This window comes from Vanessa tameamea, chromosome 15 (genome assembly GCF_037043105.1).
Source record: "Vanessa tameamea isolate UH-Manoa-2023 chromosome 15, ilVanTame1 primary haplotype, whole genome shotgun sequence".
Taxonomy (NCBI): Eukaryota; Metazoa; Arthropoda; class Insecta; order Lepidoptera; family Nymphalidae; genus Vanessa; species Vanessa tameamea.
In genome coordinates this window covers 6532758-6549099 of record NC_087323.1, presented here as the reverse complement: position 1 = coordinate 6549099, position 16342 = coordinate 6532758, and the positions used below count along the sequence as shown (strand labels likewise).

At 31.2% G+C, this 16342-nt stretch overlaps 1 protein-coding gene across 2 annotated transcripts in view; it reads right to left on the bottom strand.

The window, feature by feature from the left end:
• The window catches only part of LOC113399027 (uncharacterized), a 190739-nt gene extending 176357 nt beyond the window's left edge, over positions 1-14382 (bottom strand). For both annotated transcript variants that reach the window (XM_064217162.1, XM_026638029.2), the window contains exon 1: positions 14017-14382. The gene's annotated coding sequence lies outside the window, so the exon portion shown is untranslated. The remainder of the gene's footprint in view (positions 1-14016) is intronic.
• Between the last annotated feature and the right edge of the window lie 1960 nt (positions 14383-16342).

Sequence of the window (16342 nt, the reverse complement as noted above, 5' to 3'; positions counted from 1 at the left end):
GTTAAATCATGGCAGTACGTTCAATCAATGTGTCGTGGCCGATAGATTTACTGATCCAGCTAATATGAATAGTGCTCTTGAAATACATACGCCAATATGCAATTACAACAAATCTGTCTAGCCGATAAATGTATTGACCCGACCTCGTGTATCTCAACTTTCATTGATTCAGTCTATCAACTATTACATTTCATTAATTCACACCTGAGGATTGATTGTATTTTTGTAACCCGAAACATGAATAAGCATTTAAATTCTGTAGATGTATAACATACATACATATAGTTGTTTTTTTTTAAATTATTATTAGGAATAGTTAAGTATTACAAAAACAGGCTTAACCGTTTCTTGCTATTATGGTTTACATTTAAAATGATACTCCATAATTGTGTTCAAATGACTCATATTTCAACAACTTAATTGTACAAAGGCGGAAGCAAGTTTGGCTTAACAAGCTCCTGCGGCAACGACTATTACTTTGAAACTACAGATCGACTGTGGCGAAACACGGTTATGTAAATTGAGATACAATATTAAACATTACTAATGATCAGTGCAACAGAAACGGTATGAGTTATTACCGCTTAAAAGAGGCAAGCTTTTGTTTCAAATACGAAATCAAAATTCGTTTAAATCTCGATCCTTCGTAAAGAGTTATAATTCAGGACCAAATATCTCTTTTTACGTTTACAATTAATTTCTTATTTATTAACAACAATAGACAACTGCGTGAGATAATTAAAATATCTCTCAAAACTTAAAAACATTTACTTTTTATTTCTAAAAAATAAATGGTAGATTATACTTTGTATCTTTTGGGTAATTTTATTACTTAGTATAGTTAAAATGTTTAATTGAATTATTGTAAATTTATTTCATGGATGTTGTCAAATTCATTGTAATTATTCCTTTGGCAATAAATCCTGTAATAAATGTAATATTCTGAGCGTCATAGTTATTTGTTACATAACCAAAGCTTAAAATGATCGGTAGTATCCACCGCGTTATAAGCATTAAAACTTCTAACAGACATTATTTTGTATAAAAGCATTGTCATTGTGTTATAATACGTAACAAATGAAACATTAACTAATTTATACAAATTACACATATAATAATATAATCGTATAATACTGTTAATATAATATTCATATATAAGTTAAATTTAAGTTTACATTTGTGATTCATGATAACAATATTATGAGAATAGTTAACAATATTTAAATATATATTGTGCAACTTCTATAATAAATTAATCTACGATATTATAATTTATCATTATCATGTGGAAATGAGAATAATTATTCCTGTTAATTGACAAATATGTAAATCAGTATGGCAGTTGTCTAAATGCGATTAATATTATGATTTAAAGCATCTATAAACGATTCCTACCTCTCCATCTAATCAATTTAATCTTGTAGCGAAGTACATATATATGTATATGTATATAATTTTTGTACCGTCTCAGTTTTCTTATTTATTTTATTTATATATTTTGTGTATCTGTTTATTTTTATGATAAAGGATATCTGTGAATACAAATTGAACGCAATTTTTTTATAAAGTCTCAAAGTTCCCGATATTTTAATTATTCACAGTTAGGACTATAAAATAAAAACGTGTCATAATAACCCAGGCGATGGGAATTATGAAACAGCCTGGGGGAATAGTGATGCACTCCTACCCTAAGCTTTACACTAGCTAAAATTAATGTTTGTTTTATAATATTTTCGTATCTCTAGAGAAAATAATTGATAAAAGGGTTTAATTAAAATAAATAGGCTTTCTACATAAGATAATAAAATATTTAGTAAACTTGTTTAAAAATTTATCACAAACAAAGTTCAATGATAACAAAATAAAGATCTATTGTTTTAGATTCTATAGTTATCTTTAAATTTTCAGTACAGTAAGTATTTGTATTAAATATAGAAGCATTACACTTACTTATTGACTGTCAAAAATCTACCACCATTTTGTAAAGAAACACCTCATAAGAACCGGCAAAATATTCCGCAAATAAACAAAAAACTTAAATGAAAAAAGTGTTTGTAAATTAACACAAAAAGAACCTTTTATAACGATAGTAATTTAAAAAAAAAACGGAAAAAATATGTAATTAGTAATTTAATTAAAATTTGTTACAATTTTGTTGATAACAAAAAATGTTTGATGTTATTTAATATATTACATTATTACACGAGAAGAAAAGAATTAAAGACATTCAATTGTTTAATAAAGCTCTGCGGCAGGCCACAGATAATAGAGTCTAGTTCTAGTTGTTCGGAACCGCCGAGCAAATCTCTCGCTAGCTCGTTTGTCACTTCGAGACCGTTTGCCGGACTTACTCTCGGCTACTATTAACTGGGCAAATTTATCGCTACTTTATACGTGCGCCGAGTCACTCTGACTCGATTCATGCACTACTGATATCGATTAGTTGTCATTTTATTACTCAAAGGAAACGTTCGATATGTCTCAATGTTGTTAGATCGCTTTATATCTGTTGGTACTTTTCATGTTAATCGAATCATTCCGATTTATGGAATGTATTTCGATTATTATTCAATGTTCAAAGCAAGCGATGTTATTCTATTATCCTGTTCCGCCGTTGTCGGTTGATTTTAATAAATGTTACACCGTGTTGATATATTGTTTATGCTATAATTTACTGCCGCATTTTATCCAGACTGTGACACTCCAATCCAACACGTGAACAACTGCTATCGATTATTATTTAACATTTTAATACTACGAATGCAAGAGATCAATGCATTGCGTGTAAATGGTCGTCCATTGACCTTTATAAATAGTCTTATACGAATCAATTATATCTTTTTAAAATATACAATTCTACAAGAAATTTGGCATTTTATTGGAATAATTTTTAAATATATCAAAACAAAATCGTTTGCATTGTAATTTATATTATAAAACTTATTTATATAGGTAATTCTAAAAGCTACAAATCTACTAGAATTGTGTATTTTTTATACCTACATTAGATTGTTTAGTCAAGATTATGACAGTTGTATTGCAGGTAATAATGGGTTATGTGCTAGCCTAATTATTGAGTATATATCTCAGTAACTACACAGGTTTTACAAGTACACATACGAATAAACTTGACTTATATATAGTGTACTGTTTATAATTATTGATGTTTATAAAAGTTAATCACATGACTGATAATTTTTGATATTACTAATATTGTTAATTTATTGTAGGGTGTATTTGGAGATATAATAAAAATAGTTACTGAACCAATTCATAAATGTTTGGATCGTCGGCAAGAATGCTGGCGGCGTTTTCCCATTCAATTCACTGTGGTGATAATTTTTAATTGTTAAAATTATCTGAATATTAATGATTCTAATAAATTACTCAATAATTTATTCTTATATATAATAACAACATAATAGTAAACTGGAAATCATCAGTCACTTGCAATAGATTTATGTTGGTTTGATTAAACATTGAAAGCATTTTTGCTGCCTTCGACGGTATAAATAAATGTCTTTAGGTACTGTGTTCACAATTCGCTCGAGTCGCCATTAATCATAACTTTATTCGTACTCTTTTCGACTCAATTCACGTTAGTGCAGGCGATACTTTATTGTTCGAAGCTCCGCTGGAAACAGGCTATACGACTCAATATGCCTCAATATCTCCGCCATGACTGATTGCTCTACCGTCCAGTAATCGCCACTTTAAACGAGAAGCAAGTCATCCCAACTCAATTTACGCACTACGGTCAACAATTTTATGATTGTATTTTGCAGCTTGCATACAATAATGGCTATATTATATTCATAAATATCCCAGAATTAAATATTCAATTAATATTAAAGAACTAGTTAGGTAACATATTATTCGAATTACTTCTCTTTATAAAACTTTTATTACATGCCCGTGAGATGAATGTTGTTGTCCGATATTTCGTTTAAACGATTTGTCGATTGTACGAGTACACTCGTATTGCTTGTATCGGAGCGCTGTCGGCTGACTCAATATATTCTCATGTCTCGGGGTTCAGAGATAACTCTAGACTCTATTAGTCGCCATTTTATACGTGCAGCGTGTCACCCCGACTCAATTTATGCTCTACTGAGATTGATTATCCAATGTTTTATTGTTTGAAAAGAGCATGACGGCATTGTTTAAGCTGACGCTCGTCTTCTAGTCTCGTTTGTTGACATATTTTTCTTACCTTATCGTCAACAAGAACACTTTTGTAAATGTTACGAATGTTTTTTATAAAACCGATAATAAATAGCGAGTCTGGTGTAATAAAAAGTAATTCGTCAGTCGCTCACGCTATTTCAAAGCTTAACTTAATTAGCTGTCGTCTGTAGTCTCGGGAGAATATCGACATGAGAGAAGTGATGTTTTTGCGTTGAACCGAGCGGCGATTAAGCGTAAATTGGCGTATAATATCGCGAAAACCGCCTCGAAGCTCAGAGCTGTCAGTCGCTGAAAATATTTGTTCGCTATCGTCGAGGAGATCTCATTATTGACGGGTTATTTATAGTCGTTTGTTCAACGCACACTTCCTCTCCACTGAACATAATATAATTACAAAAGCTTTAGATGCGGTCTTGTTTACCATAACGAGATTTCTTTCGCTCTGGTTTGGAATTGATATTTTAAAAGTTTTTGATAGAGCAATCTTTTATTTTCAAGCTATTAAATACATTAGATATATATAAATTAATCTTATTTTATACACTTCTAGTCGTGAATCTGATAGGAAACATTATTCAGAAACCCAGATTTCCATTTATCACATTAAAAATAGGCCAATTTCTTTACAAACTTTCATCACCAATTCATCCTCTTAGGTGATAAGTTTTCTATTCTTCTTAGATTAGGAAGTTCCACTTTCATACTAAGTTTCACCCCCTTGGTTATAAATTTTTAATGAAGTTTTGACAACTATTTTTCATTAATGTAAATGACGCCTAAATACCGATTTTTATATTTGTAACATCAAACATGACGAATTTTCATAAAAACTATTATCCCCCCCCCCCTTAGAAGATGAATTATGGTAACTCATTCTTTTAGTAGCTCACCCACATACGTTTCATAGGGAATTCCTGTACAAAATATCATCCAATTTGACTCTTCAGTTTAGGCTGTTCGTTATCAACATTAGTCAGTAATTTTAGAAATTCATTAAGTGCTGTATTTTTACTCTATTTAATATGTAAATTTAAAATGAATAAATATATCGAGTTACGTATTATCCCTTAGCTAGAAACACTATCTAAATGAGATATTAAGTTGTTGAAAACGTTAAGATATTGATAGAAATATAATATACGATATCAATCTGAGTGGCGACAGTCCGACCGACGACGTAACTTTCATAATGACACCTCATAAATTTCCGACAACCTTGCAAATTTTAAGTGGAAAGGCTTCAGGATGAATAAAGCGTGTCGAGAGTGTACTATAAAGTTTTCGAATGAACTTTTTATTAATTGCCGCAAGACGGACTGAATTTTATATGTACTTTACGTAACTTGGTATCTATCCGACTTCGAAATAAATTTCATACTATTTCGTTTAAAACGATTCAGTTATAAGAATGGTAAACGACGATTCAATAATGTATGTTGGTAATGTTTCGAAATGTGTATGTATGGTGTAATCGATATTCACTCCGTTTTTTTTTTATGTTATTCTTTTTAACTTATTACACATCGCGTAAACATTGCTAGTTAGATTTAAATAAAAATCGTGATAGTTTATAACCAGGTTGATAATATGTGATGGATTAAAAATCACGTTTTTTATAAATAACTATCGGCCAAAGTACGATTTCGGCAACACTTCTATATTTAAAGTACACGCTATTAGATAATGAACAAAAGTCACAACTGAAACTATCTAATATTTTTTTAAAACATTGCAGCTGAATTCGAATTCATTCGTGAAACTTTTTTTTTAAACTAAAAATAATTTCCAATTTCAAAACAACTCTAACAAATATGCGCTACGTATTTGTACAAAACGCTTCGGATCACACAGCTAACACTAATGGTTTTACATTCCAACAGAACGGCAACGTTGCTATCACAGAACACTATAGTTTACGCTTGACTCACTTTAAAAAATTATCACATCTTAACTTTATACAATAAATAATAGTTTGATTTTATTTTCAGACGTGATAGAAAGTTTTTACGCTATTTCGCTTCACATAAAATATGTACGAGAACATGAGAACTATCTTGTATTTAAATACCTATATTACAAATTAGATACATACGAGTATATATGTATGTACGATGTACGTATATTATTATTCTCCTAATAAAGTGCACTGTCTACTACTACGGCGTATCATATTTCTATGAGTTTTAGTTTTAAGTGTACTTAATAAAATTTCCAATTTTCGTTTCGTTGTTTTAAATAACTTTCAAAGTAAAGTTTTGTTTTTAGTACATTTTAGTTTCTAAGTATAGCTTTGCCTCAATTACGACTAGTTCTGTGATACGGCCAGTGTTTGTAGATTAGCAGTTGGTGGGACAAAAATTACACCTCCGTCTGACGAAGTTTTAAACTCAACAACTCAGTATTAGAGTTGGAATTTGTCCAAGCTGAAAATTTGTAACTTTTAGTGGAACTAAATTCTACTTGCAGTTAATTTCCAAAAACATTTCAAGTTTGTTAATTATTCACGTGCTCAACTTTTACATAGTATTGATGTAAATATACATAACTAAACTCTGATGTATAAAAATATCTATAACAATGGACTACTAGACCAGTTCATTATATTCGATGGAATCTTTATTCGAAACGTATGGTAACTTTGAAGTAATCTTGTACAATGATGATTCAAAAGTGCTCGTAAAAGTACGAGCGAGCTTGTATTTTTATTTTATTATTTATTCAGGTTCGAATCACGATTATACATTTTTTATAGTTTTGGTCGACGTTTTGCCAATGTCGCATATATTCAGATCAAATTTACAATAACAATTTTACTTCGAAATAAATTAATAGTAAAAAAAACATTAATAAAACCAAGAATATATACAAAATTGTGTACATTGCTGACCAATGAAGAGTTCCTTAGAGCCAATCCTAGGAGTAAAATCAGGTCATGCTAGTAATAAAAACGCAATGTCATCGGAACTAAACCAATATATATATTATATTTTATGTAATAGGCGTACGGGCAAAATGGTAAGTGGTCACCACCGCCCATAGAAATTGGCGCTGTAAATAATAATAACCATTCCTTACACCACACTAATAATGCGCCACCAACCTTGTAAGATGGATGTGTTGGTATGTCCTTGTGCAAACAGAAACACATCAATACTAAGTGTGCTGTTTCGCGGTATAATATCTTATGAGTAGGTGGTACTGGTGGTGGTGGTAATGTAAAATCTCCACTCGGTAGGATAAGTGAAGCGGTTCTCATTTATCCTGCTATATTTCTGTTAAACAAACTAACAAAAATTGCAAGAGAAATATGAGCTCGGTTTCAAGGTTCAGGTTTTTAATTATAAAATATATTTACGCCATATTGTCACTTTTTTGCACGAGCGCACTTCTTACAACTTGCGATTGGAATGGTAAGAATAAAATTCCCCGCATTGTTAACAATTTATTCTGAATTCAACGCTTATAAAAAGTGGGATGAGCAACTATTAATTCACTGACGCTTATAATATTAGCAAGGGTTATAGCGTTTTTATGTTGACATGCAATATGAAAAAACGGACTCAATGCATCATCACCTTATGGATTATTTATTTATGTAATACATCCACATACACGCTTGGCTGGTCTATTTGTTTTAACAGGGTTGCCGAGAATTATTCCTTCTAAACAAGCCGTTATCAGTCCAAAAAAAATACTTTTTGCAGTCGCTCTTTTGGTCTAAGGTCATTTTGCTCCTAGTGGTATAAGTACATATATGAATAGTTCATTTATTATTTTGCGTTCCTTTGATTTAAACGTAAAAGCGAAATTATAACGATAGCTTCATCAAACCGACAACTACTATATGATGTTGTATTAGACGATGATATTTTTAATCCATTCGAAAATGGATGCACTCAATCGGCTGCAAACATAAACTTACATTATACATTATTTCGTGGAAATATTCTACGTCGAGCTTTTTATAGCCTAATTCTGGGAACGTACTGTACAGCGTAATTAAAATCCGACATAACTTGTTTAAAAAATATATATGTATTAACTACAGTTAGCACTCAGAAGCAACGATTATTTTTTTTTATTTCATCCAGTTTTAGATGATACCAAAATTCGACACCGCAGATTTTTCAAACGGATTAATATTGAAATAACTTACACAAATATTGTTCGACGTTGCAATGAATGCATTCTCTCCCCAGGCAATTGCGACGTAGCGTCGACAATTTATTGTTTGCATTTCTATTGAAACACATCCTATTGGCACAAACCTATTTGCGGATATTTATAGTATTTAAACTGGCATACAAGAAAACTTCAATGAAATATTGTATTTTCATACGAATGTAAAATGTACTCAAACGCCCACGTAGCCTTTGCTGATTTACTCGCTTATTGTTGACCGAGAGGTCATATTTCTATAACGAAATAATATTTACGAAATCGTTAAGCTAATATTCCATAAAAAGATTATTATATCATACAAGCAATATTTTCCTTAACCTCAAATGGAATCAAAATCTTGGAATCTCTCGAAGTCAGACAAAGTATATTCTTAACTATGTCTCGAATTGATGATTTATTTGGAATAATCTCATTTTTTATTTCATAATCGTTTTCAAATATAAATTTAACAAAAAAATTTTACTTTGTGTTTAAGGGTGCATATGTACGTACGTACGTCTGGGCAGATACTACCTACTCATCATAAATTCTACCGCCAAGCAGCAGTATTCTGTATTGTTGTGTTTCGATGTAACTACAGGAACAAGGGAGATAATAACTTAAGTTTTTAAGGTTGGTGTCGCATTGGAGATGTAAGGAATGATTAATATTTCTTACTACGCCAATGTGTGGGCGTCTTTGACAACTTACGATCAGGTGGCATTTACTCGTCCGGCTACCTAGTTAATAGAAAAAATCTCACGCTGTCCTTATTTCTCATACATGAGAACGATCTTGATCATCATGATAACCTGATGACATGGTAAATAAGTATAAAACATCGCAACACTTGAGACGAATAAATGTACTTTAATCACTAATCTGTATGAAACTTTAAGCAAAGCAATCTTTTAAAATATTCTTCATTAGTTTAGGGACGTCTTGCGCATTTGTTTCGAGGGTATCCGTGAGGAAACAGCATTAAACTTTATAACAAAACATTTAACAAGTTTACAGTCGAGCCAAGATAGTCCTAACACGCAGCTGTTATCGCGTGAGCAAACAAAACCACTTTGTGAACATGGATTTACGAAATAAAGTGAACCGTTACGTTATTCGGGCACCACTCGCTTCGTTTCCTCTTATTGGGATTAAATAAAAGCCTCTCGTAATCGTATTTACTTTATTTATACGTCAAATGCTACAGATATTATTACTCAAAGAATTATTTCACGTTACGGTGTTGTGGATAAGAACGGTTATGTTTTGGTTTTAATTATGTTCCACTGTACAATAAGGTATAACTAACACATGGATTGATCACAAAAACGGATACTACAATGTAATATGTCAGAGGCTACGTTATTTATATAATAGGTCAATAAGTAAAATATATATTTTTTTTTTATTAAGGGTAACCATTTAATTTTGAACGATGATAATTAATTTAATGTCACATAACAGCTCTGTAAGCAATTAAGAATTTAATACGACTGTATTTTATTATAATACCTAATTTTAACCCAAGTAATAAGTATATGTATGGTTAGCTGATAGTATCCGACCCGTTGTATTTAACACTTAATAAACAATTACTTACAACGATGATATGTAAGTTCATTGACTTTATAAACTTTATACGTATTTGGCATTAATTGACGTATTTGAAATATGTCGTAAAAAATCTATTATACTATTTTACTTACAAAGTATTTGGGTCTTGCGGCTTCACGAGGGTGAAACGAGTTCTTTTTAAATTTTGCTAAATAAGTGATCGCAATGCTTCATAGCATTTAACCTTCTAGTAGGAAGATTTGAGATTAACCAAAAGTATTTTAAACGGATAATCCAAATGAAGAAAACGTCGCGTCGACGTGATATTAAAATTAATAATTAATAAAATATTACTTTGAAATAACTACGTAATTTCCACAAAAACTAAAAAGTACTTTATTAATAACGAGGCAGTATATCAATACACTAACAATTACATGATTTTAATTTATACTGTAAAATAAATACAACTATTTACAAACAATAATTTAATCCCAAATTGGAGATGAAAGGGCAAATATGTACATTACCATTCTTTTTTAAGGATTATTATAGGATAGGATTGTAAAATAATGCAATTAATATGATAAACGAGTAAATCATTTTGATCTTGCGCGGATGACTCTTGCGAAGCGTCACCGACTAACCTTCCGCATTACGGCACGTCTGTTTAGCTCTGTACTGTTTAATATCAACCAATTAAGGAACAACGTTAATAGCATTAAAGTTGCCTTCTCCAAACGTCTTAGTTATGCGCACTTGTGTTCACTGCAAGATAGAGTTCTGCTCGATGAAGTCTCACTACAGTTGGCCAAGTAACAAAACTTGCTGCAACTATATTAATTTACTACTTACCAGCTTGTTGTTACAACTGTATGAACTTCATTATTCTATCATGATATTAACACAACAATTATATTATATATAAACAATATACAACGACTATGTCTTAGGCCTGCAAAAAACGTTTTCTTAACTCTCGTATAATTTCTGATATTATCATGTATACGTTAAATATGCTACGGCTAAATTTACTGCAAATTAAGCACAGCGTATTAACAGATTCCATGCTCGCAGTTAAAATATAGAACCATAAAAAGAGATACAACTACTCAACATAAAGCGTGCAAAATGCAAATTTGTATTATAAAAATTATAAGGTTTAGAAAAAAATAGGTTTAAATATTACAATTATTCATGACAAATATATACAACTATACTCAATAATATCAATCACACTTTCCTTAGACTTTTATGTAGGACATCGTCTCGCCAATTGATGTATATAAAATTGTGCCACGTTTTGTGTTTCACTGTGTTAGATTGTAAGCTAGCGTCATTAAGGATCCGAGATATATCTCTAGATCTTAGATGACAGCAATATGTCAATGCTGAACCTGGCTTGCTTGGTCTGAAAATGACAATGTGGCAAAGTTGACTAAGATCAATGGCCTAATTGCTAGCCTTCCTGCTATCTATAACAAAAGTTATATTCATTCGTTTTATAATACTGGGAACAAAACTTAAAACAAATTATATACTTGTTTTAAATGATAAAAGCCAAGAGATTTCAATCGTGTTTGCGACTTACAAACTGAACGTCGAAACCGATCGGAGATGGCTGATAAAATCGTTACCTCACAAATCCTATTAATCGCGAGACAGGAAGCAAAATACTTTTAGAAACTAGTTAAATGAGTTATCGCTAAAATTTACAGGTTATAAATCCGATGAGGTATAAAAAAAACAATCCAACTTACCTTTACTGAACCTATATCTTCACTGGCAATCAGTAAAGCTGGGCAAATGAGCATTAATTTGGAATATAAACATATTGTTACGAGTAAGAGTTATCGTAATAAAATCATGGTATTTAATTCTAAATTTATTTCTCTCAGATTAAATTCGAGATAAGCGATGTCAGTGACGACACAGGGACGTCAATTTCAGAGAGTTCGCAAGCCAATCCTCAGTTTGCGGCGTCCGAGAAGGGTCAAGTATTTGTTTGGGAATCAAACACTCATCTCCTGTCCTGTTTGTCTGTGTCTGAATTGTTTTAGGATTCCACAGCTCCGCTGCAAACTTAGATAAAGTTATCTTATGTTTGCAAGCGTACTAAACTTTTGTTATTGTATCTATGTTTAATTACATTTACAACATATTTAGAAAGTATATATATAATATAAATATTTTTGGCATTACTCATCATATAATATTTTCAATAATTAATTATTCCAAAATATCACCTAAATCGAAATCAAAATCTACCTACATGGAAATTTGTGTTATTAAATTTAGATATTTTTTGCATAACTTAACTTATTTTGGCGATGTAAGATTTTTAGCATTCAATTTGTTACAAACAATTTTAATACAATTTCGATCGTTTCAGAAGAAACAAACTACTCTTTCAAATCGTTATTTCCTTTTATCAAGAAGCGAAAGCTGTTAGTAGGTAAAAAATCGTAAACAATTCTTCGAAAAGGAACTATATTTATTTTAAAGAACGTTTTCATTATTTCTTTGCAATATTTAACTAGAGAATAAAACAACACTGTTTAATTAAATTTTAATGGATTTTTAGTCATTCTAATATAAATGCTTCTGTGTGAATTGAAAGTCTAGTTCCAGTCGATTTTTCGACCTCGTACTGGAGATCGGAAAACTCGGTTTGAATACAAGAGTTATATTAATTAGTGAGAAATGCAAGCAATCACTGGGTTGCAAATTTTGCTTAGTGAATTAATATAATCCTAAAACCTGTTTATCTGCATCATAATCTTATGATGCATACATTTGTGGTTTCAATGTTGACTAAGCCTTAACTTTCATAATAAATTTTGAAGTATTAGAGCATGTTTTGTATATTACGCGAACATCGATAATTCTATTATATTATCAACATTTAAATATCGCGAAAAGTTTAATTCTATTTATCAACTAATATAAACAAATTATTTAATAAACAAATTAAACGTCTATGACGAAACGCTTTCGACTTTTATAATATCTGAACAATAAGCTACAATAACGACTTACGATTTTCGTTTGTTGACACTACATTATAATATAATGTCATTTGTCTCAAGCACTTGTCAACACAATAATCACGGAGGGTCGTCCAACTCGTCCACAAGGTATCCACGTGCGACGCGGGCGGGTACTAAATGTCTAACTGCGCACTGTGGATGCGCAGTGCCCTTAACATACCCCTTATTAACATTACCTACCGAACCCTTAAACAAAGAACTTCCAATCAATTAAGGTCAAATTCCCGCGCCGCGGATACCAAGCTATGGCGATGAAAAGCATTGAATCGACTTTATTTTTCAAACGCTCCAAACTATGCTCATGGTTTAACACTGGCATATGACGCGGTAAAAGAAGAAAAACGCGCAATATGCGCCGAAAGGAGACGGTTATATACAGATTAGCTGTCCGTTCGAGTGAGATGGCTTCAGTCATTTTGTAAGCTGATAACCAGAGGCAGCGAACAGAGCGAGGGGAACCATATTCTGGCGCGACTCTACATGAATGTAATGAATTAAGATTCATTCGTATAAGCAAGACTTTGTGCCTTTGAATCACGCTTTAATTAATACAAAAGCTTCATAGTTTTAAATTGTTTTCATTAGCACTTTCGAATAATAACCAATTATAAAAATGTCGTTGATATTTGTGTTAGTAGATTGTTACTTTCTTATTGGCTATTCTAATAAGGTTAACATTCATTATGTGGAACATTAATTATATTTTAGTTATTTATTATTTCAAAGCTGGAAATATAAGATGTACGATTGTAAGATTAAATATTTTGTAAGAATACGGCAGACTCAAGGTCCTACGACCTCCACAACACTAATAGAAAACTAAAAAAGTACAAAAGATTACAACTGCCTCTACATTGTTTGCTCTCTAAGCTACATTATCCCTATCGATTCAAGGATACATCTTTACACCAAAATACATGCGCTACGATATAAAGATCTAGGTACCTACGTTTTAAAACAAAGCAATTGTGAAACGAGACCAAAACGGTACTCATTCTGTGCATGTGGTTGGGTGGGCCATTACAATTACACACTCATTGAAGGTACAAGAGGTGATTTTTACCTATACATCCGTGGAAATGCAATCCATCATTGGATCCTCGCGTATCCACGGTCGCGGCACGCACACAAGGCGCCAGCGCGCACACTAGCGCACTACACCTCCTCACGCGAAGGGAAAATCTTCACACACGACACAGATAAACATGTCAACTACTAGACATTGTTACCCTAAAGTCCTTGCACGTTATTCACCACAAATCACTATTTTGCACATATCATAACACAAACAGCTTAAATTAACACAGAAACACCCGATTATTTCGCAATATCACTCGCGTTCGAGTCACGAAGACGATGGTTTCGTCAAAAATACGCGTAGATGTTATAGAGACGATTGAACGACTGTTCTCCCCGCCCTGTTCCAGAGGCGAATGGCGCCGCCATATTGAATCTCGCTTCAAGGGTGCACAGTGGAGCATCTAGCGGCGACAGTAGAAACAAAATCGCGCGCTGTTTATGATATATTTTTTGATGAAAGCATTGTTACGATAAAAAAGTCATAGTTTGGAGTATCGAATACGAAATCAATTATACCTTACTTACGTCTTACGAATTTATAATGCGAATGAATACATCACTCGTAACTTTAAAACAGATTTTTGTTATTTTTATTTCAGTTTCTTGTTCTCACCGTACAACGTAATGTTAGCGGTTTCCGTCAGAGAGCGCTGACTGTACAATTGTCTATAGCTTCATGGCTGTGTAAATAAAGATGTTTATGTTGATCCCATCAGTGCCATGCGATTTAGTGAGTTTTATCGAATTAACGCTGTTTAATTTATGGCTTTCATTATAATATTTTGCGCGCGATACGGTTAATTTCATCTAACTAACTACTGATTATGTATTCAGAATGCAATATCGAAATGCTCTATTTTCATATCATTATAATTAATGTTTTACCATGAAAAGCTTATTTTATTACTTAACATTTTGTTTTAATTATAAATCAAGCCAAGGTGGCTCAGTGGTTAGAACATATAAAATTGAATCGAAGATTGTTGTTACAAGGATTGTTGTTGCCTTGGAGAAAAACAATATTTTTTTCATATTCTTAATTTGTGTTTACGATCTATCTCGTACTTTACGGTAAAAAAAACATCGAAATGTCATGGGTGAAATTATGCCTCATTGGTACCGCATAGTGAAATAACTCCAAACCTACTTCTCAAATAGAGAGGCCTTGACTTTACTTTATATCATATAATTATTCTATGAGTTATGTTCTTAATTTATATAGTTTCTTTAATACTTTACAAAATTTTCAGCTAAAAAAAAGCTTCATGAAATAGGTACTCTATCTACTCGTAACGTTTAAATCTGTATTTTTTTTATTAGTTATACAAAGTTACAAACACCACCTGTGATTTACTTTGTATTGAAACAAAAATATACTTATAAATAATTGTGTAGATATCCGTTTGGGTGGCGAAATCACAATGCCATATATTTTATTCATACGTATTATTGCTGTTATTATATTCGTAGATTTAGTCCAAATTCTACTAACTGGAAGATCATTATTAGTATACAGTATATTTATTTGTACTGTACAATATGTCTATTTTTGTAAGTATTTATATTAAATTATAGGCAATTATATAATATACAGTTTTGTTATTTTTCTAATAAAGAATTGGTGTTTATGACTTGGTTATCAAAAAGAAAATTGAGCTAATTTTTTTTTTATAAATGTTATTGATCTATAAAGTATGGTTTCATATTTGCAAAAGACATTAATTTAAAAAACAACCTCAATTTAAGAAGTAGGGTATTTAAATTTAACAAAATATGAAGAAATAGATGAACATTTGTTAATATTCGTGTCGTGACTCGTGATAAACTCAAATCAACAAATTACGTTTTCTAACGTATAATTAGTTGGTAGTCCAACATATACCTACATAAGTAAATAATATAAATTATTAATATGCTTATTATAATTTATTTTTGCCTACATTTTTCAGTATAAGTTATATTCGATAATGAAAATTCCATCAAAAAACAAACAACCACACAAGAAACTTTATGAAGTAGCACTAGTTTATACATATGTAAGTATTAGAAATTTCAAATAACATTAATTTAACTTTTATATCTATAAATTGTAACCTTACTTATAATTTCAAAAGAATAAATAAGGAGTTTCATTTTATTTTTTTAAATAATTGTTTTCATATCCTTTTTATAAATATTGTATTTTTATTTTATTATTTTATCTGTGAAAGGATTTATTCCAGCTTAATTTTCATAAAAGGTCTCGATCGATAAATCCAACGGTATCATGAACTAGCGTATTATATATTTGGATAAGGAGCTCAAGTCGA